At 42.4% G+C, this 24,218-nt stretch overlaps 1 protein-coding gene across 2 annotated transcripts in view; it reads right to left on the reverse strand.

Moving 5' to 3' along the window:
• Positions 1-24,218, reverse strand: part of lingo3a (leucine rich repeat and Ig domain containing 3a) — a 65,850-nt gene that overhangs the window by 15,143 nt on the left and 26,489 nt on the right. The gene's annotated exons all lie outside the window — the stretch shown is intronic.

Genomic DNA, 24,218 nt, shown 5'->3' on the forward strand with positions numbered 1-24,218 from the left:
TCTTTTGCCGATATATCACAGCACTTTTGTGAGAACCTGGTGCAGCAGAACCTGAGATATCGTCTCCTTTAGATTCTTTTTCCTTGTCAAAACCTGACGTCTATGTTACCCACAATAGCACTTGGTTGTGTATTCGGATGGTAGCACCAAGCAGCACCCTCTGGGGCTGTAAAATGAAGATAACATGAAGTACAAAATCCTGCTGTTTGTTGGTGAAGGTTATCAGTCATCCAGGTCGTGGTAATCCTAAGTGCTATATCGTAGGCAACTGGATATACTTGAGTTTCTTGAAGATGTTTCACCTCTCATCCAAGACGCTTCTTCATTTCTAACGGACTCTTGTGGAGTCGTAAGCTTTGAACCCTGTGTGGGTGGGTCATGAGCGGTGAAACGTCTTCAAGAACCTCAAGCAAGTCCAGTTGCCTACAATATAGCACTTAAGAAAAACCTCAGTTCATTGAAGAACCACTTGAGGTTGGTTCCAGTAGTGAGTCAATCCTCATTGACCCCCATGTTAACATGTTCAACTTTACAGCAGAAATAAACATGTTTACAGCCTGGTATTAAAACAGACCCGAGCGCTATTTTGCCTCCTTCATGACAACTGTACGCCCTAGATTATGTACAATCAAGGACGTAGCTGCTTTGAGTGACAGGCCGTCTGCAAGGTGTCACCTCAGGCTCTCCGTTAGCTCCACCGTCTGGTCCAAATATGCTCAGGTCACTTCTGTTTCAAAAAATCCTTAGATGGCAAAGGCCAAAACGCCAAATTTGAGGAAAGAAACAGGAGTCTACAGACCAGTGGGTAATGTCATGGTGGCTATGTCCAAATCTTAAGCCCAGTTCAGGCCAAAGATTCTCAACGAGATGAGCTGACTGGAGAGATGAGCAACTACTTGCAATGCGCTGCTCTGCAACATTCTAAAACCTGACAGTTCACACCAATGCAACTACATGAGACAGAGTACCATTTCTATGCAACAACTCTCTGTACATCTGTTCTGAATACCATCTTTTCAGGCTTATTTTGTGGCTGAATATAATTTGTAGCTTCTTAAAATATGAATGAGGACAGTGATAGTCAGTTACTGGCTACAGCTGCATTTGTAGTGGTGATGAAATGGCAAAAAACAGAAACAAAAAACGAGCATCAGATATACTGTATTCATAATAAATATGCCACAATAATATAAATAACCGGCACTAATTAATCAGTCAATGAGAATGTGTGTGAGGGAGGATAAGCACACATAGCAAGAGGCAGCAGTGACCCACCGTCCAACACCAGCACACCGTGAGGACAGAAACAGAGGGTGGAGCACCTGCCACAGCAAGCAAACATGCCATCTGTGGTCATTTTGACTGGACCAATGGACTTCACTGCAAGTCCATTGGCTGTAGAAGCAGGTGATGAGTCATACGTTCTAAAACCAGACGCTGGTGATCTGACCAGCTGAGTTGCAGGTGACACCATCAGCCAGTTCACACCGCTGCAACTTTTCTCTGCAATGTTCCTAAACAGTTCCGTCTTGTCGTGAATCATTGGTCTGAACTGGGCTTTACACAGTCTATGGTAGCAGCTAACATAACCTGGAGTTGCTAGCCTCAGCCAGAGGAGCAGGCTACAGAGGTCTGGTAAGCTCACCTCTTCCTAACTCCTCCAGATTTTTACATTGTCAAACTTGTAGCCCTCAGCCCCAGTGGACTCTGACACAAGTGACATCACCTGAGGCAATTTATCAGACTTTGCTCAGCTCTCTCTGGAACCACACAAGGCTTTTATACAACAATTCAGTACATGGAAAAAAAGTCTGTTTACAAGCCCTCTGATATGAAAAATCAGTCCATTATTACTGAAATCAGTATCTGAATAAATCGTTGGCATGAAATTGGCCTTACAGCCTCTGAATCATCGTTCACAATTTGGTGAAAGTAGGTGTTCCAAAGGTTCACGATTTGAGAGGTGGTAAGCAACACAGTTCACATTCAAAATACACCACACACTCAATGACGTCATGATCTGAACCTCTGGCCTTCACCAAGTGAACCACCTTCCACCTACGAGAAGCAGATATTTTCAAATCTATTGTCTCACAGTGAAAAATTACACTCTTTCCTTTCTTTTAATTCTTACTGGGATGCAAATCATCACATCTATTGATGCTGCAAATAGACTGTAGTGTTCCCAGGTGTTTGTAGATATTCGTTGTGGGGTGCATATATGAAATTCATTCATTATACTGGCTATTTGATCATTTATCTGTGCTAGATTTTTCACTCACTGGTGAAAGAGACACTTCTCACATCTGGCATGCAAGAAATTGGCTCAAAACTCTGAGTGGCTGCTCTCATTAGAAAATAATTAATAGTTACAGTTTTAAATGGTGTGTGAGGCTGTAAATATTCTACAGCATTCTGTAAACAAACTGCTTGCATATGCGTTTTAGGATGCAGTGACATTTAAAAGTTGTAGCAAGGACAGCTCACCCCAAAATCCAAAATACAGATTTTTCCTCTTGCATGTAGTGCTATTTATCAATAAAAGTCTACTCCCAATTAAACACCCAGTCTCTTTAATGAGCCTGGTGTAGCTACACATTTAAATAAAGGCCTGTCTCAATCAGACGCTCGGTCTGGCTGTCAAACAGTTCATTTTTATAGAAGTTCTTCAGATTGCTGGCAACTCATTTGAGTTGAGAATGTTAGCTGTTTATATCACACAAATAGAAATGTTTAAACTTTTGTCAATATAGAGATGCTACACATTGTTAACTCCGTTTATTTCATTTTATTAAAACCATGAGCATCAGATTTCAGATTTACCAGCATGACGAAAAAACAAATGTTGACTCGTCACTGACTATCATAAAATCAGTGTGTCCATTCCTCAATTACCTGGTAAGTTGTCTATATTCCTTTAGTCAGTAAGAAAATAATAATCAAACAAATTAATGAATAAAAATGAATCCAAGTTGTGAGTATTGCTTAAACAGGTTAAAAAAGTGGTGTTGTGTCTGTATGTCGAGTGCCGTTATCCTTGGGTGCCCTGAAACAAGTGTCATAACATTACACGTAATTAGTATGTTATTCGAAGCCTAATTTTTATTCAAGTTATTTTAATACTGGTTCAAATAAACAATTTGATCATGTTTTCCCATCTTTGCTGAGCAACAGTTTTGTGTAAAAAGAATTAAAGGCCTATCCCAAATATAGGCCTGTTGAGTTCAGTGATTTAATCGAATAATAGCTATTAATTGAAGTTTTATAGTAGATTGTGTTGGTGTGAGTTGCCAGGTGTTGGAGATATAGACTGTAGAGATGTCTGCCTAGCACCACTGAGCTAGCTAAAGTTACAGTTCAGTCCAGGAGGACGGAATTAATGTTTACATCTCGCACTGTTATGAGCAAGAGCCTCTCATCTATCAGTAGATGCACGCTTCCCCCTGTGTGGTGATATGAATGGCGGGTGTAGTTTGGTAAAACAAAAATGGCTCCTACATGAAACTGCTCACAACAAGTATGCGGATTGATTACGTTATTCTGGAAAGAGACATTGCTGTTAAACCTTTCAAATGTATTTTTTTTGGCACTTTGAGCACCACAAGCCGAGTGCCATCTAGTTCCATCATATTCAAGAGAAGGCAGACATCTCAACCGACAATATTTCCGACACTTGGACACTCACACCAAACAATCTAGACTGATAAATAGCACCAAAGGTAAGAGAACAAATATTTATGTTTAATTTTGGGGTGAACTGTCCCTTTAAGATATTTCTTAGTATATGACTTTGTTTCTTTTTCCATAAACAGCACGTGGGCAGAGACTGAAACAGTAACCACAAACTCCTTCCTCCGCCCAACACCCACCGCCCCCAGCCCACTTTTAAAAATGTCAGTCACATGGCCGGGTTTCCAAACCCATATCTGGTAGCAATCACTCACTAATAAGCCCAGAGGCCCCCGGCCAGCTAATGCACCACAGGTCAACAGCAGGTGGATAGAGCAGTGTGCACTCTGCTGTATACAGCATGATGCATGATCCGCCCCCTGTGGGTACCAGCAGCTCCACTCAGAGCTGCTGCTGTCCAACAGACGACTGTTAGCTGGTTGTAAGCTCATGTCAAAAGTAACAGCTGTAATCTTTGATTAAGCAGGAAGAGTACAACAGTGCTGCTCCCTGCTGCCCTTTAACAGAACAGCTTCAGCTTCAGGTTGCTTTATTTGTTCTTGTAGGCTGATTTTGTTTGCAGAAGACAGGGCTCCATCTTGACACACATTTTATAAACAACACAGACAACAGACGGACATGCTTGAAGTGCTCAAGACTCCAGTGAACTCAACGGCTGAAATAAAATAAATAAACGTTGCTCATAGCATCTGTGTGGTGCTGCTACGTCTTGTTCATCTGAGTGACGGCTGCTGGAACAAAGCTGTTTTCATACGGCTTTGTTCTATAAACCTCCGTTCAGTAGGAAGATGAACAGAGGTGCTGCTGACAGGAAGGAGCTGTTCTTCCGCAGAGAAGAGTGACTGAGCACCACCTTCGCTCAGTCCTCCGATTGCGTTTGTACTTTATTAAACATTAGTATTGTTCGGTAAAGTTCAGTTATGTAAAAGCTCGTCAGTGAAGACAGGATGTTCACCAGGCCGGGCTGCACCGGCTATGTCTCACAGGCAGAATCAATATGCAGCTCTGATATAAACTGCAATGCTCGGATCAGCTTCGAAAAGGACAATACTGTAGGTGTCTAATGTTGTCATGGAAACGCCTGCACCATCTTCCCCCCTCTCCCGCTTCAAAGTCTCTTCATAGTCTCCTATCTTCCATACCCGGCTGAAACAGACCTGTCCACTAGACGCCCTCAGCGAGTTTCCCGCCTCCGTGCGCTGACCTCACCTGAATGTCACCAGCCACCTGCTTTCACAGCTGCTGCTCATTTCTATATTAGCTCCTCAGTAAATATCTAGGTTGGTATTTTCATGCATATCACAGACAGGTAGCCTGGTTGCTGAAGTACCTGTCTTCTTGCTCCATAGTGGTGTCTGCACTGAGGTCCTGCTTCCTGTCACCTGCTGCCAAAAAAACTGTGACAATAGCCATCTGTCTTTTGTCTGTCACTGTCAAACAGATGAATTATATATGAAATAGTTGCCAGTACATACTGTACACATATCCAGTAGCATTAGGCAAGAGGTCAGTTTTCTTTATCTTATCATTTGGTTGCCAGGCAACATTTACTCATCCAGTACTTTCTATTAGAGAAACCTGAAGTGATGTTCTATTCTGGAAGTGCCTCAATATTTATACACAAGGAGGTTAAAGTGAATTCAAACATCTATTTTCTGTTAAGTGTATTTGGGCATCTCAGCGGTCAGCAGACTGTCTTTATATGTAATGACTTTGTGAGGCCAAAGGGCTTAAAGAGATGCTGCCAGAATCATTAGGTAGTTTGGTGTGACCTTCAAGTGCATGAAAGTTTAACAGATGTTTCACTTAAAAGGTACAGAGTCAGATCTGATTGAGCTGGGAGGATGGTAGATCTTTACCACAGCAGACATTTTGACTTGTTGCTGTAGTAAAAGCGCAATTAATCTATTCAAGTGTCCCAGTATGACACAACGGTGACAGTGAGCCAGCATGCACGATGACTCTAATACTGAAGAAGTTAAACAGAATTCAGGCACATAGTATGCTTCCCATTATTTTTCTGTCATATATATGATGTTACAATGTCAGATGATCATATTAAACATGGCCAAAGTTTTGAATAATGAGGTAAATGTATGTAAAAGTAATCCCTGTGATTAAAAAACCTCGGGTTTCAGACCGTGAAAACTGTTTCCAACAGTTTTGTCTACATTTATGACAAGCTGACGTCAGCTCATAATGGATTTCTTTATATGGTCAACTGCTCCAGCCACGTTACTGCAAGTGTTTACATTACCAACACATTCTCACTCCGACCTAGTCACATATTGACATTTGGTCATAGACCTTTCACGTCCAGATACGACGTGAAATGTACCCTGGGTGCGTTGGTCGTTGACATTTGTGTCCAGTTCTGCCTGTTACATACATTGTCTTCTTTCAAAATACACTTTCCTTTTCACAGGAAATTTAACGTTTACATACAGTCTCTTTCAAAATATACTCATTATGTCGGTACAACACCGGGAATTTACTCTTTTTTTTTCCCCTCCAAGAACAAACACACATGGTTGGGTTTCGGAAAAAAGAACAGGGTTTGGCTTTATAATCTCACGGGGCACTAACACCGCTCTCCTGGGTGAAAGTTGGTGTTTGTTGGACCCATCAACCAACCCCCCAACTTACTCAGACTTTCGCCGCCTTAACTTTCGCTCTTAGCTCTTAGCTGCTAACTGCTAACAGCTACTTTGTTAAATCTCCCATGGTGGGTTGTATGCATAACACATCTTCAAAACGTCACACCCTTGCTATCCATTATCCTGTCCTGACGGCTGTCCCATTTAGACATCCTTCTGGTGGTATTACTATCTCCAATACCGGCTTAAAGGCGAGACCATTCTGTACCCCATTCTGTGATCGTACCTTTCATACAGAACGGCAAGGCAGTATAATGGCATGTTTACCATAGCAATGTGTCAAAATGTTTGCTGGGAAAAAGGCCTCTGAGCAAACACCGTGTCTCTTTAGGGACGCAACATAAACGTCTTGAAATATAACACTTACATTTCCCAAGAAGGGTATAATTAGAGAGAATAAGTGTAAGTGTGATCTGTCAGTTGTGACACATCAAAATGACATGGATACATCAGAGCATGAAACACACTCTGTAAAATCACAACAGCATGTTCACACACTGCCAACACATGCGGTGTCTTCCACTACTACAGAGAGAGACTGGAACTGGTCTGTCATGACAGTGAAAGGCAGGAAGCGAGCACAAATCAAAGAAAATGGCTTCATGCTGTTGTCTGCTCTTGAGATGCTTGAATCTGAAGCTTACACTTGCATTGTGATACAAATTTTAGGTGACATGTTTGTAACAAGGAACAGATTCATGTAGCCTGAAGCATTCAGATACTTAAAAGGGTGTTTCTGACTTAATAAAAGCTTCACTACAGAGATGCTCCACTGTTCTGTGATCCAAGATTCTGTCATATGTTGTAGTGAGGAAACTAGCTATTATTTCCATTCATCATTTAGGAATTCTTCAGTAATAATAGTAGTAATTTTACTGAAGAAAAGCTTAATATCTTCCTTATTTCAATCACTTATGAGCACATGAATAAACCACTGCTGCATAAAACAGATTACAATATTCAGCACACGTCTGGGTAATGGCATTCGTGTGCAGTGATTGCCGTGGTATCAACAGTAAGCAGTCTTTAGTCAGGGGCTGATGGAAACAACTGGGAATATGATGTTATTAAAATTTCATTAAAGAGAGGAGCTGTTGTTGATGCCCCCTTTTTCATGATGTTGTACAGTAAATAGCAGCTGCTGATGCAAACAGTGGTGATGATTAGTTGCTGGTGCCGCTGACTCACTTGTCTAGATTCAACTTTAGTTGAGCCAAAAGGGCGTTCCTAAATCTTTCCTTAACGTAAATCATTTTTGTATTAAACTCCTGTTTAATGATTTTAATGGTCACCTTTAAAGCACAGATCAAGCTGGTGGATATCTCTCTGATCCTTCTGGGTTCACCACTTTGGTTCAGACTGAAATTTATCAACAACGTCTAAATGGACTGCCATGAAATTTTGCACAAACATTGATGTTTCCTAATGACTTTGTTAAAGGCACTGTATGTAAGAATGTGGCCAAAACGGTTACTGCACTCAAATTCAAAATACTGCCGCGAGTCGTGTCCGCCCCCCACCCCCCCCTACAGATTTGAGATTGCTGGACAGCGGCACGCTGGAGACTGATTTGTTTGCCCACGGGCGGCTGCCGTGGCAGGGCCGCGTCGCCGTGTCCTTGATCTTCCAGCGGACCATTCGAGCAAGTCCGGCTTCTCTGCTGCTAACGCTGCTGCCGGGATACAGCTGAGGAGGAGCCGGCTGCTAATACTATGTACCGGGACACTGCTAATGCTGCTTGCCGTGCTGCTGTAGCTCAGTCGTAACTGTAACTGATGCTGAGACTCTACTGACTGCGTGACTGGTAGACGGCGGTGGGTGGCGTAACAGGCCAAAACACAAATTCAAAACATAAACATGATTTGCAGACCGTAAAAATTTTTTTTTTAAATGCGAATATTCTGGCTGTACTATGTTATATGAACATTATTCCTTATTCCTGTTCTCTGTGACATATTAGGAGGATTTTACGACTATTTGCTTTAGATTTCTTACATATAGCTCCTTTAATTGTCTGATTTTTCCTCTGGCAACACTGTAAGGTTGACATGGTTTTAGGTGAATTACCTCAACAATTACTGGATGGATTGCCAAAAAGACAATGCTATTACTCTATATCAGTGGTTCCCAGCCTTTTTGTTTAAGGGCCCATATTTTTACCATTGTAGACTTTGGTGCTTCAAGGGTAAGGAGCTCCCGGGCTCCATTTAATTCCCAATTTGCAGACATTTTCGGCTGCTGTTCTTCTTCTTTGAGTTAGCTGCTAACTACTACTTTTTTTTACAAGAGCTACTTTTTAAATCTCCCATGGTGGGTAACACACATAACACATCATCAAAAGGTCAAACCTGTGCTCTCTACTATCCCATCCTGGCGGCTGTCCCATTTATACAGACATCGTTTCAGTGCTGTTACTACATTTTACTTTTATACAGAATGGCGAGGCAGCATAATGGTGTGAATTTCCTGCCATGAAAAGGCGGTATAAAAGGGGCTTGTGTGTCCTTGCACCCAAGGATGTGAAAGTCTTAAAATGCTATGTGGTCAGATGCATTATTGCCATACTGCTATTGAGGCAGCAGAAAGAAACTGCGCCTTTGACCAACAAAACATGGAGTAAAGTCAGAATGGCGGAGTATTTTCCTGCTATGTAAAGTACTAATTATTCATATAGTAAGATGCGCCTACATATCCTGGTTCACAGTGCGCTTACACTTGTTACACACCGCAGGGACGTGCAGATGGGTTGAGGGTGGGTGAAATAATACATCATTAATGAGGAAAATATTAATTACATTGTCTAAAATGTAAACACAGCAGAAAGCAGAGCTGCAGAGCTTCTGTCTGGCTCCTCGTTTACCGAGACGCCGTGTGCATTTACCCACAGGGAGCAGCGTGACTTTATTGATTTTTTCAGAAGCTGTAAGTTCAGTTCTGTTTCCTCCGTCAAGTTTATAACCACAGGATTTAGTTTGGCTGCTTAAATGTCCAACAATATTTGCTGCAGTGACATCGCTGCTCTTACTGCATCATTCTCAACAGAAATAAACGCTCGCGTCTCCAGTTTGCAGTGTGCCAGGTGGAGGCACACCTGCCTTTTAAAGGGAAGGGGACACTCTGGTTGAATTCATGTTTCGCCCAGAACACACCTATGATTAATTAAGGGACTAAATACAACCCCTTTGCCCCTTGTGCCTTACTTTAGCTCAGATTATGTGCCGTTTCTCTGGTGGGACACACCCTAAATGCACTTTACACCATTTGCTACAGACTGTTTAAAAAGGGCCCTTAGTCTTGTTTAATCAAGTTGCTTTTACTGATATGCGGTTTTTATTTATCCTAAGAGGTGATAATTATACAATAATATTATAAAGATGATAATTAATTGAGTTGACGTCCTCTTGATTACAGCTGAAGTGTAATAATTTAATTGCTTAAGAGGTACGCAGTCATCTGAGAATTACAGTCATCCGTTTCTCCTCAGGTTGCCAGGTGTCCCTTCTCTGCAGCTACAGTCAGCGTGGGCTCAGAGTCTGTAAAGTGCAGATGGCAGAGTGGGTGACCCGTTGTTCATGTCTTCTCTGACCGCAGCCCAATTACCGTCCAAACACTGCAGATACCCAGTGAGTTAGAAAAGGGACGAGAGAAGTGTGGCTTTTGAGTAAAAAAAAAAAAAAGCCAAGTGCAGGTTAGATGGCAACAGAGCCAGATTTAGACAGTAAAATGGGCTGTGAAGCTGCAGGGGCAGGGGGCTCAGTGAAATGTTCAGCCCCCTCCTCCTCTCACCACCTCTCCCTCCGCAAACTGCTCCATCATTTATCTCTGAGACTACCCGTACTCAGACTGTACCTCCTCTACAGCCTCTTTTTGCCATTAGGGGCTTGAAAGACAGCAAATTACACTAATGGGCCTTATGCAAACGCTGTCCTTCTCAGCCATTCAAAATAATAGATTGTGAGGCCCCCACATGTTTCAGCATGAGGGCATTAGGATGGGATCAGACAGAGGGCACTGCAGATGCTCGGCCAAATCGAACACATTAAACACGCACACACCCTATTAACGTATGCATGAAGCTTCCCTAATAAGCTGAAAAGTCTGTGTGTGTGGCATGTGTGTGAGTAAGTGAAGAGACAAGAGATTTAAATGCAGCCCAGGAGCCAGTAGACTGGGCATGAGTGTGCAGAAGCAGAGCTGTGTGTTCTTAGCTCACATTTTCTGAGATGTTAAAGGATAAGAGGGTGATTTTCTATATTCTAGTTATATAATGTGTTTGTCCGACGCTCAATACTTTCAGCTGTCTCCTTGTGGTTGGGATGTGTGGACAGTTAAATCAGTCTAAAACCAGACACCATCTAGAAACATGGACAATTATGAAGCAGCATCCAACGTTGTAAGAAGACGCAAAAACAAGGACTAAATCACAGTGCACAAGTTAAAGGGCGAAAATCAGAAATAAAACGAGGATCAGATAGACTGTATTCATAATAATTATGCCACAATAATATTAATAACTAGTGCTAATTAAACAGTCGATAAGAATGTGTGTGTTTTGGGGTGGCGGCATAAGCACATACAGCCATCCACTGCCCACTGCCGGCACACCATGAGCACGGAAACAGAGGGCTCAGCGTGGATGCAGCACCTGCCGCAGCAAACGAACACACCATCTGTGGTCATTTTGACTTGACCAGTGGACTTCACCACAAGCGGGTTGGCTGTGGAAACAGGTGACATGCTTTATGTTCGAAAAACCAGCCACCGGCGGTTTGACCAGCAGAGTTGCAGGTGACACCATCAGCCAGCTTGAGTCGAGCTCAGACTGGCCAGTTCACACCGCTGCAACTTTTCTCTGCAGCGTTCTAAAATGGTCTTGTCTTGTGACGCACAGGGAATAAAATCTGGAGCTGCTTCATAGACAGAGAAGGAGACTGATTTTGTGGACCCATAGAATGTCTGTTTCCTTTTTTTATACCCAAATAAGCTTTAGTCTGTTGTAGTGATCTCAGCTCTGAAACAGAAAATGTACTCATATACTCAGATCATACCCCTGGGTGCTGTCAGTGTCATCTAACATCTTTCTCAATTCATTGTCTTTGGAGCAGCTCCAGACTTTATACCCTATGACATCACAAATTTAAGCTTTAGCACTCTCGTTTTTGTATTAGGGGCAGAGTTGTTAATGCTTACTAATATTTTTGGACTGTCTTAGAACATAGGAAAAACATGTATGAATTCTGAAAATGGGACGTAGGTCACCTTTAATCACTGCAGGGGAATTCCTTCACTGCCACAGCCCTGTTCCCCAGGGCCCATTTGTTTCTACTGAAGATGTAAATCTTTTAAAACATGTCACGGAATATCTTCATTCTTCAAAATGAAAATCGTCCAGGCACTCGGTATTTAACAACCGTTACTCAAACAGAAGAGCATTTGTTGGGGACTATTTTCAGCCTTGGATTAAAGCACATTTGGTGCTGTAGTGAGTGTTTCCAGCAGCCGGATGGTGAATGTGGGATGGATGGAAAATAAATGACAGTGTTAGTGTTAATAATAATGACGGCACATGTCAGCCAGTGTGACGGTGTGGGTGATTGATGTGTTTTTCATAGTTTTTGGACAACAATGAAGCTTCACAGCACAAAGGAAGGAGCTATCTGGCTTTGGATACACACAACATTCTTGGTTGTTGGATTTTGTTCTTTTCGTGGGATTTGCTGATCCTCTATCCTCTAAAATTGTGAAGAGAGGCATTAAAAAATTCACCATGATGTACAGTATTGTTCACAAGCTTCTTTATCCCTGTACAGCTCGATCTAAGAGCATCCAAACACAAGCTGTCTTCCTCTGTCTTTCTCCATATAGATGGGCATATACGTGTGTGTTATCTATAGCAAGAAAGGGCCTGAAGGAATCAACAGCAACAGAACAGAGGGTGAGACTGCCAGACCGATAATCATGCTGCAGGTGTAGGACACAGCTGACAAATGAGCAGGTCAGGAAGCGTGTTTGAGAGTGTGTAGGTGTAGCCAAGCGCTCTCCAGAAAGGCACACAGAGGCATAACATCCACAAACGCTCTTCAAATGGCTGCTCACACTGATTTCAACCATGCCCACTCATTGCGCTTTACATAAGCACAAACCCTGTGTGTGTATGTGTGTTTGTGTGTGTGTGTGTGTGTGTGTTTTCCCACCAGAGAAAACACATTACTCATGTACACCGAGGGAAGCCATCGTCAGTGTCCATCAATCCGTGCAGGGAGACCCAGAAGCCCCTGGCAGTGCATGGTCCAGGGAACACACACATACTCACACAGGCCATTACACACACTCACGCTCACCTGATGAGAGAGAATGGCACAGAGAGAGCGAGAGAGAAAAGACCGAGTTGCTTGTTCCCTTTTATGACCCTGTAACTTCCACCTCGCAGTCTGGTGATGGATCGTTAGTGCTGGCAGGGCCGCCCACCACAGGCAAGGACACCCAGTCAATGGGCAGAGGATAGAAAGCTGGAGTATGTGTATGCATGTATTTACATGAGTATATATATGTGTAAGTATCTGACCAGCAGCTGTGGACACTGACGTGACAGGAGGAGTCAGAGGACGATGGATGAGGGGCGTCATGTACAAACAGTCCACTCATTCAACGTGGTTTTGTCCTCCGGCCCTGCATAATAAAACCACCGCAGTTAACTCATCAGATCTGTCGAAAATTTCCATAACACCACCATCACATGCAGATTCGGACGCAACACTATTTTTAAAGCTGCCAAATGGGACTTTAATTATAATAATGGATTACAGTGAGATTCTTAAATTGCACTTCTGTCCTATGCAAAGCATGAGCAGCAGTGAAACCAAAGGACACAAAGGGGTGATTAAGAATGTGTCTTGCCATGTGCCATGAATCTTTAATGAGAGAGAACTGTTGCAGGGCTTATGGACGTAAAGGCTTCTACGAACTGGGGCTAAATAATTTAAGACGTTATGCTGCATGGTTATGTCCCACTGACATGGAGACTTTGACCTTACCTGGAGCGACACTGGCCCCAGAGACATAGAAGGACAAACACCTGATACTCTCATACCGCCGACAATAGCACTGATAAACATCATGGACCGACATGACTGATGGCAGATAAAACACCTCAGTCATACAATGATACATTTGTTATGCAAACTTTTGTGCTACATATTAGTTTCAACCAAGGTCTAAAACATAAAGCCTATCTCCATTTCTTCATGCGGCTACACAGCCCTCCATCTTTTTGGACATTATAACCTCCTGTCCTTTTTAAAAAACACTTGCCGAAAGACAATCATTAAACATGACGTACGTGAGCTGCCAAATATCTGCACGGCGTTCTAAAAATAACATCTATGCTAATGAGGTCATTAATCACACAAATTGATGTGAATGTGTATTACGAGGGCAATGTCAGTATGAATTTCCAGTCTTTTAAGTCCTTAAGAGTCATAACAGGTTTTGTTATGTCCTCATTAACATACAGCTTTATGCAGTGAGGTGCTCCAAAATCTAATCGGATCCTGTGGTCGTCAGGGGGAACTCAGGGATGAACTGTTCTTGAGTTACTGTGTTCACAATCAAATTATTACGCGACATGCAAGAAGAGTGTGTTGTGTATGTCTCTTTCTCTCAAATAAAACTTTTTAAATAAAGTTTAAAGTATTGTAACCATCACTAAAGATTCATGCTCTATTACTTAGAGCTGCACCATCTTTAGAACCGGGCTTGCTTGTTTCCAAAGGTTGTAAAACACTAATTGTTTTGCCACCACTTTAAAAAAGTGTTCCCACAATTTTATTTAACATCAGCTTGAATAAGGCTGATTCAGATCCGTTTGATACCAGTTCCAACTGCAGGATATCCTCGGATCAATAACAGACCTCATTACATTAAGTTTTTAATTAAATTACATCAGTAAATTCCGGGTTAATAGAAAAACAAGGTGTTTGACCCCCTATCAGTATTGACACTGATCGATCAGACTGAGGCAAATTCATTACAGAGGATAGCCTACCAGTTCTGTCAATAACTGTAATCACGACAGACCAGAATGCAATGCATCTTTGAGACGTGCTCCCGTTCTGGGAATTACAAGTGATCAATAAACTAAGTAACATTCAGATGACATGGCCGAGGCGAATGCGGGAGCAGTCCAAAGGAAATAATAACACTTCCATCCAACAGTTACTTCTGTTTCTTTCGTCTTGATCCGAGAATTATCACAACTTACAATTAAAATATTGTTGTTGGGACTTAGATAAACTGCAGCTATGATTTTTGTCCAGTGTTAATGTCCGTCTACATATTCTGAAAAAATACTACGGCACAACTACAGATTATAAAACCTGCCCTTTCTTATCATAAGGGACCTATTGTGCTTCTCCTTATTTTCTATTAATGTTACAATGTGGTGCGTGCATATTAAAATGTGGCCAAAGTTTGGGCACCCACTAGCTCACCAAAGTTTCAAATAATGAGGTAGACATATGCAAAAGTAAATACTATGAGCAAAAGCTAATCTGTTTCCGACACATTTTTTATTTTCGACAGCTTGTGACTGATTTCTTTATATGTTCATCTGCTCCAGACACGTTACTGCAAGTGTTTACATTATGTAGCCTAAACTGCTACATGTAGCTTCATGCTAACATCAGAAAAACTCTTGGTTGCTGATGTTGATTTCTGCACAATACTGGATCATATTTCTGCTGGAACATGTCTGGTTGAGAAGATTTTGGTTTAGAAGCTTTTGTTGGTGATTTTTTCACTAGAGAAAGTGCTGCTTTACTTCGATACAGTAATTCCCCTACTGCAACTACATGTAGCTTCATGCTAACATCAGAGAAACTCTTGGTTGCTGATGTATTGTACAATATCAGATCACATTCCTGCTGGTAGATATCTGATCTGGAAGATTTTGGTTTAGAAGCTTTTATTGGCGATTTTTCACAGTTGAGACAGCTGCTACACTCCAACTCCTACTACTCCTAATTATTCCCTCGGCTGCGAGTACACTGCTACATGTAGCTAGATGCTAATGTCAGGGAGACATGTAATCTTGGCTGTCAGTGTTGCTAATTTCTCCTCGATTTTGGACCATATTCCTGCTGGAGTATATCTGGTTGGGCAAATTTTATTTTAGAAGCTTTTACTGGTGACTTTTCAAGGTAAAACTGACTGCCATACTCCGTTACAGTCATTTCCTCGGCTACAAGTACACTGCTACATGTAGCTACATGCTAATGTCAGGGAGAAATGTAATCTTGGTTGCCAATTGTTGCTAATTTCTTTTTCTTTTATTGGTGATTTTTTTTTTTACGATAAAAAGTCCTGCCATACTTTGTTACAGTTATTCCCTTGGCTGAAATGGTGGTGCAGAGATGCAACTAGGAGGAACACTCTCAGGAAAATAACACAGCCAAAAGTGCAGATAATAGATTTGAAGGATAACTAGATACTGGACGCCAAGATGGTGCCTATTCATTCCAATGAAGTTCTTGCCTAGTGCAAAAAAGTCTTCTAGCTTCCGGGTTTACTTCCTTGGTATTTGGCCCACTGAATATTGGCTGTAGTGTGTCTCCCTCTGACCCCGCCAACGAGTTCCCCCTCGGCTCACAGACTTTACATTGTGATGTTGCTTTTTTTCAGCTTGAGGAAAGTTTTACATACATAAAGCTACCATGGCTCAAAAATTCAGAATAGAAAGATTAATTATGGACCTTGTTTGCAGCTCGAGGCGTTTTGTCAACAGTTTTACAGACGTCTCTTTGGAACTGGTGGTCTATGGGAAAAATGCTTTCTGGGCCGCAGAGGATATTTTCGCTGCAATACCGTGAGTGGCCACTGGGAAAAATTTGCTCCAAGGCTAGGCGGCTTTCCTGGGAGCCTGGCGCAGATATAGAAGACCCAGAAATGCTGACCAATCAGAGACAACTGGGCTTTTCTGAGAGGGGGGCTTAAAGTGACAGGTGCTAAACCAGAGCGTTTCAGACAGGGTAAATACAGATGTTCCATGTGGTGTTTTTTGAGCATTAAAGCATGTTAACATGTTCTAGTAGAAATCCAAAATCCAAGTATGAACCTGAAAATGAGCATAATAGGTCCCCTTTAAGGCTCCTTCATGAATATCATCCCATATGAGTAATGTGAGAGGACAGGTGGGGCTGGAATGTCTTACTAAGTCACTATCATGACAGGGTCTGACCTGGTTTCTTTTTTATCAGTTTGTACTGAGGCATGTTCACAGCTGAAGGTTAAAACAAATATTGGGGTTCCTACACAAACACAATCCCTCCTAGCACAGTCAGCTTGAGTTAACACAAAGGGATCAGTGGCTCAAAAGAACATTAAGTCTGATGCCACTCTTTGAGGGGCCACAGGCCGTCACTGTAATGCAGGGTGACACGTCTTCCCCCGGCCACATATACACACTCAGTGATGCCAGTCGAGGCTTATAAGACCCCGAGCTGTGTTATCGTATCGAACACACAACCTAACACACTTTCATTAGCAGCGTTCTGTAACAGTAATTCATTACTGCGCTCCATCAATTTAGGCCTATTACATGGGTGGCAGACTTATTTATCCTGTGCTTGTTTATTTCAAGGCCTCATGAGACTTGAGAGCTTACAGTGAATAGACTAATGATGATTAAAAAAATCAAATTATAGTCATTAATGATTCACATCAGATGTTTGATATTTTAGCACTGAATGCTTTTCATTAAGTCAACAGGCATTTCTCCTTTGATACAAGAGAAAGTACTGCTTAAAGGAAACTGAGCTGATGTCCGGAGTGTTGTTCAATATTTAATCTTTCAGAATAGATCCAGTCAATACAAATGTTATTACAGTTTAACATTTTGAACATATTTCATTGACCTTATTCTTTGCCTGAACCAGGGTGCTTCAGCATTGCATCATGTTGTAATCTTACTTTCATTTTAAGTGCAATAGCTTAGCATTGCCAGCTATTAGGGCTGCCACTTGAAAGTTGGAGATTCAAATCGTCAATCTGAGACCTCTCAGTCGAACCAGATTTATTTCTATATAGTCTCATTGTGTTCCCATTATTGTACTTTAACACTGCTTAATGCGGTCAAAAACTGACTACAATCCAAATCAACACAAACTTTTACTTTTACACACAACGCTGTTCAAACTCTCCTTTTGCCATTCACACTAAACTGCCTTACCCAACCAAACCTGGCATACATAACTTGTGCCTGTAATCTAACACATAAATAAAGTAAATATAAACAAAATCTCAGCATAGTCCACGACCAAGCATTATTCAAATTATACAGAAACTGTTGTGTAAACTTAAATACTGTACGAACCTGTATGATGTGTCATATCAACGCATTAATTCTTACCAAATATTAATACATGCTTAAGTGGCTCTTAGACAATTGTTAGAAGTGCAAGAAAAAAATGGGCAGTGCAGCATAAAGTCAATACTATGAGTCATTTTAAATGTGTCTGTGTCACTTATTTTAAAGGAACAGGGTGTAAGATTTAGAGGGATTTAGTGGCATCTAGTGGCGAGGACTGCAAATTGCAACCAGCTGAAACGTCTCCCAATTAGGATTCCTTCAGTATTTATTGTGCAGGAGGTTTTTTTTTACTGGGTGTCGAATTATCCACAGAGGTCTCTTCCTGTCCAAAACGAACAGATCAGGTGATTAAATCAGGTAAAAACATTGAATAAAACACTTTTCTGATGCTTTAGGCACAGAGGGGCTGCTAACTAGGGTGGCCGACACAAAAACGCAAATAGCCCTATCTAGAGCCAGTGTTTGGTTTGTCCATTTTGGGCTACTGTAGAATCATGGCGGTGCAACATGCCGACTTACGTTAGTAGTAAGGTAGAGGCAGAGGTAATCGGCTCATTCAAGGTAACAAAAAACACAAGGACTCTTATTTCTAAGTGATTATACACAAAAACCCCTCATATTTATACTTAATTATACTCTGTTTCTGCCAATATATTCCCTGGATCTCACACGCTGCTCCTTAAATAGCAGCCATGTCATTTTGGCATAAATCTAAAAAAAAATTGAATGGCAACATGGAGTGATCTGGAACACTTGTGGACCCGCTGTCCTTTGCTTTTGGGCAGGATGATATGAGTGTCACAGCGGAACAACGACACTGGTCATCCACCCGTCTGTCTTTTCAGCCAGCTTGCCATGTGGACAGGCCGCCACTGGCAGCTAGCGTATTAAATGTCCATCCTCTCTTTAAGCCCCCGTGATCAGAGTGTGTCAGTCAACCGGCAGCCCCCCTCCCCAGGCAGCCACTCGGGCTTCAGCAGGGATGAGAAGTGACAGACCACCAGGACTGAGAGGACATAATTGGGCGAATTGGTAGAACGGACAGATTGTTTGTGCTCAGTGAACAGATCAAAATGTTCATTTGTCCTTGTCCAAATCTTTTGGGGCTGGTTTTAAAAAAGGAAGGGAAGTAAAGTAGAATTTGTTATTAGGTCACTGGCCTGATTGTGTCTGGCAAGAACCGATAAGTTGACAGAATAACACAATCCTGTTTAAAGGCGTCAGGGGCCATTTAACAACCAGATTTGTGCCCTTGAGAGCCCCCTGATCAAATACTGAATGTAATGACTTGGAAACATCCATTACTTTGTGACTCTCATAACTTCAAAGCAAATAGCTGGCTGTCAACTCCTCTGCCTTTACTGCTTCAGTATGCATGGCACCTGTTCAACCTATTACTGTATATACTCTCTTTTACTTCCATTATGCCTGTGAAATAGGGACGCAGTTTAACACAGAACACTCCTGTTGTTTTCCCTCCTTCCCAATTAACTCAGACACAGCAGACCCAAATAATGACAATTCATCATCTGGCGTCAATGCTTGTGCAAACATAAACAAACACTGGGTACTTTCAGCACAGTTATCCCATATAAAAGTAAGTCAGAAGTAATAAATCAAGAAGCAAACTCCAGTCTCACACAAAACTAGACTGGCAATCAGAGAGACTGGACCTCCGCCAAGGCCAGTAGTCAAGTCTTCTTCACAACCACTACTTTATGTCTGGATATATCTACAAAACTATTAGAAATAGACTTAAGCAGTATCTATTTTTCCAAACCTTCATATCTTCCTGACACCGACATATATGATATGACGGCATGTGTGTAAAAAAAACAACATAAAAGCTGAGCTACTGATGAAAGAAGTCATTGTAGCATGTATGTTATTGTCTAGCCTACAGTGCTGTGTTTCTAATGTGCAATTAGCCTACTTAGACAAGTAGGCTTGTTTAAATATTTACGGCATATGAAATAATGAACAGCAGCACGGTGGTGCAGTGGTTAGCATTGTTGCCTCACAGCAAGAGGGTTCTTGGTAGGGGGAAGGGGAGCCCTTCTGTGTGGAGTCTGCATGTTCTCCCTGTGTCAGCGTGAGTTTTTTCCAGGTTCTCCGGCTTCCTCCCACAGTCCAAAGACATGCAGGTTAATTGGAGACTCTGTGTGAATGTGAGCGTGAATGGTTGTCCGTCTCTATGTGTCAGCCCTGTGATAGTCCGGCAACCTATCCAGGGTGTACCCCGCCTCTCACCCAATGTCAGCTGGAATAGGCTCCAGCCCCCCACGACCCCTCACAAGATAAGCGGTTACGGAAATGAATGACAAAATGAGTGAACGAAATAATGAACAGATAGGAAATAAGCGCTCTTCTTGTTGGAGGGCTTGATGACACTCATTGCCGCAGCGGATATCAACACATCAGCGAAATAAGATGATGTGTTTAATAAAATCATGTGGCTAATAAACCAGCCCGTTCTTATACTGAAGTCATCAAATACCGCCACTTTGTCAGTGATTTCAGTGTCAGGGTCAGCCGCCGGGCAGCATGAGTTTGTACGGCAGCTGGACAATACCCTTTCGCAGTGTTATGATACGCTGCTGGTTGGCTGGATGGCACCTGTTGCGGCAGTTTGATACTTGGAAGGGCAGCGTCAGGTTGAAACACTGCTGGTAACAATGTGATATAAGGAATTTGAAAGTCTCTAAAGGGCGAGTGGGAAGTTTGGTGGATGGATCCAACAAACCCTGGGAGCCTGGTGTTCGCTTTCCATATGAAAATAGAACCAAACCATGATGTTTTTTTTTTTTTTTTTTTAAACCTAACCATGTGCTTTTATTGCCTAAACCTAACCACAATGCTGTTCTTGACATCCCAGCGTTGGTTGCTGTGTCCGGGAATGTCAACAGCAGACGCAGGAGGATACCTAGCATGTAATATGTAGACCTGAAAGGAAACTGACAAAGCAGTGATCAGTGATATGTGACGACTTTGGATGAGAACGTGTTGAATAAACTGCTTTTGTAGTTGGAAAAAGTAATTTCAAAGTAAAGTTACATGTGGCAATACTCCCCCTTGACGGTACTGAAAATCAAACCTTCTGGATTTCTAAATACCCCAGTATACAGTAATACCATGATACCACCCAAGCCTAATTATAGCTGGGGGACTGAAGATCAGAAAGTCCACAAGTGCAAACTTCAGGGTCAATAATATGGCTTGTTCTCATGAAGCATAAAGTTTGAACAGTTTTCCATTAATATCTCTGGTGGAGTTTTGCTGTGAGTAAGGGTGTAAATTAGCTGCATAATATTTGCGTATTTCCATTTCCATAATCACACCTTAGATTGAGGGAAAAAAAGTGTTGTTACAATTGTACAGGTTCTCCCATGACACCACTGTCCCTGAGTGCTCCTTAATGACTGCTTGTCTGAAGTTTAAGCAACCACATGTGTAGGCTGCCGCAGAGGATAACTGGTACCTGTGAATAACCCACAACTGGCTGTTTTGCCACTTTTTGAACTTTACTACCACAGACTGGATTTGAAGATGTATGGCATTTATTCTGCCAAGGCCAAATGCCCTATCTCACAGTGTTACTGAAAGTGAAAAATGATTGGCGTATCTGCCCTGTGATTCGGATCTGCACCAAAATTTACTGGCTTCTTTCTTGTTGCACCTTTTCACCAAGTTTAACAAAAATCAAGCTGGTAGTTTTTCCATAGTCCAGCTGAGAAACTGAAACAAATCTAAAACATATCCTCCTTGTCGGAGTTAATTACCCTTAGAGAAGTGACTTTCCATCTAAGCATGACTACAACGTCAGGTCAAAGGTTAACAAGAATCATTTTCACAAGCTCAAATAACCAGCTACTGCGTTAGCAGTCCTATAAACACAGAGGTGTCCTGAATGTGACCTATTTTCACCCGCACGTGCGCAACTACAGCTACTTATCGGTATCACAGAGACACTTTACAGTTTTCGCTTGGCTATATGGCACAGAGACAAGGACCAGAGAGACAAAGTCATCAAGAGGTGGAGGTGAGTGTGATCAGTATCTCTGCTGGCATCTATTTCCTGCCCGGCTGGCCTGTCTGCCGTGTCACCAGCCATCACTTCAGCCCAGGCTCTTTTCATGCCAATTGGCTTGACTCTCCGACACTCTTGCGCTGCCTGCCACATCCAAAGAGGCAGAGACAGGACATATTAGGCCGGCATCACACATCACACACTTAAAGTCCCTTCGCACACACACACACACAGATTTATGTGTACTAATTTACACATGAAAACGGATGAATGCACAGAGATACAGAAACAGACAGACAGGCATGCATATTCAAACAAACACACACAGTGTCCTCAATCTGCAGAGGCATGTGTGTGAGCTGTATATTAAAAGGTTAGTGTCTTGGGGACACTGACCTTTAGAAAAATCCCTTTTGTTTACCAACATCTCCAAATAGTCAGCGGCTAAAGATCACAGCATAACAGAGGCGGAGACAGATAAAGTATTGCATATCACGTACACTGTAAAAGATGTAAACTCTCGTTCTATATTCCGACTCCAACACTTTCCTTGTCCTTTCTCAGCCCCTCAAGGTTGAGAGACTTGTGGAAGCATCATAAGCCTAAATCTGCTGGAGCCGGCTCTAATCCTTCTTGAAGCCTGCAGGCTCTCCATGTCCTTCTCATTGGCTTCATTAAAAGGATCCCTGTCCTTTCTACTTTCCTTTCACTGCCTGCTGCCTGCTCATCAACCAGGCCAATTACAACCAGTTATCTGGAGTCAACGAGAATCTGAGAGAGGCCACACAGGCACGACTCCGTCCTCTTCCTTCCGGTGGGAAAGTGAGAAGTGTTATCTAAGGGTAAGAAACGATGCCACTCACGTGAGAGTCAAACGCAGGGGCAGCAACAGGAGCACCCATTGTGTAACTATATACAGTGCATACAGATTCATTTCTCAAACTTTTTACATGATTGGCGGGGTTAGAGTTTCAGGCGGCAATCTAATACTGCCCTCGAGGTCCCTTGAGAAAAGAAGTCTGACTAGCGGAGCGAGCCAGTGAGGCAGCAATGGGAGCGGTGTGCAAATTGAAAGTAATCCTCAGGCCTGGCCGGCGGTGCTGTTGAATTCGCATCTATTCATAATTCATCACTCGACAGCAGTGAGGTGGAGAAAGTTATGTCCGTGTAATAAACCAGGAAGAGACATCTTTGAAAAGGCACTGATGGAATCGGGCAGATCAGTCTCTGTACTGCTGAAGGTCCCAGGTGAGAACAGCACTTGTTATAAGCAGAAAGACAGATGGAGCAGATCGCCAGCAGTCTGCGTATTTCACATCATATTAGATCGTACAGCTGTCCATCCGCACTGTTCAACAGATAAGCTGACTGAGCCACTGTCAGTCTAACATGAACTGTCAAAAACCCTAATTAGACAGCGGCCAAGCTTTGCTAGCAAAGACTTTCAGAACTGAGAGTCCACTTTTCCTCCAATTGGAGCCATTTAAGCTTTTACCCACATGGCCACAGGGTAGTCAGACTGCTCAGACCTCCAGTCCAATCACCAAACACAATGAAAGACATAGGGATAACTACTGAAGCTTCTCTTGGGCCATTTGAGGCAGTGAGAATAGGCTGTGAATACAACAAAGGACATAACTTTGCTAGGATGTCTTGATCTATGATTACTATTAGGGATGCATGATATGTATATAAGGCAGATAAATGGGACATTTTTACAAATAAACATTATTCTGCAAATTAAAATTATAGCCAATAGGGATGGGCATCAATTTTCGATTATCGATGATTGATTGTTAGGGATTTGGATCGATCACAAATAATTTTGCTCGATAGTCGCAGTGTTTCCCCTACAATGCTACAGGCCCGGCGAGCCGCAGTGCCTACGAGACCCCCCGCCGGACCTATGCCAGGCAAAAAATCAGAAACAGACAGAGGCTCTCATCGCTCTCCAAAGCCTTGGCGGCTTCCCTTGAGGCCTCTGAAAACACTAAGCCATTGAAAGATGGAGGTTTCGCTGAAAACTGAAGCCTGTAATCTCTGGCTGGCAGCGGTTGTAAAAACCCAGGGGTGAACTGCGCATGCACGCCACTCTGCCTGGGGGGGTTGAAGCTCAAAACTGGGGCAGCTGTGCTCTCTTGCGGCGACAGTCTGCACTGCACTCTTTTGTTTTCTCTCTTTTGAAATACTCGCTTATCAATGAATCGATAATTGATCGTTATTTTTTTTGATGATCGAATAATGAATTTCGATCGTTTGCCCATCCCTAATAGCCAATAAATAGCACCAACATCTACACACCCGACAAAGTGGGTGGCGGTACATGTACCTTAAAAGTTGGTTTGTGAGCCACCAATAAACAAACGACAACAAACTGCAGCATGCTTTCTAGAGCGCAAAAAATGTTGGTGTGGACGCCTTTCACAGTTTCAGAGGAGGACAACGGGATTGCACCAAGGGTCTGAGCTCTGACCGCCCG

This window comes from Epinephelus moara, chromosome 10 (assembly GCF_006386435.1).
Source record: "Epinephelus moara isolate mb chromosome 10, YSFRI_EMoa_1.0, whole genome shotgun sequence".
NCBI classification, from domain to species: domain Eukaryota; kingdom Metazoa; phylum Chordata; class Actinopteri; order Perciformes; family Serranidae; genus Epinephelus; species Epinephelus moara.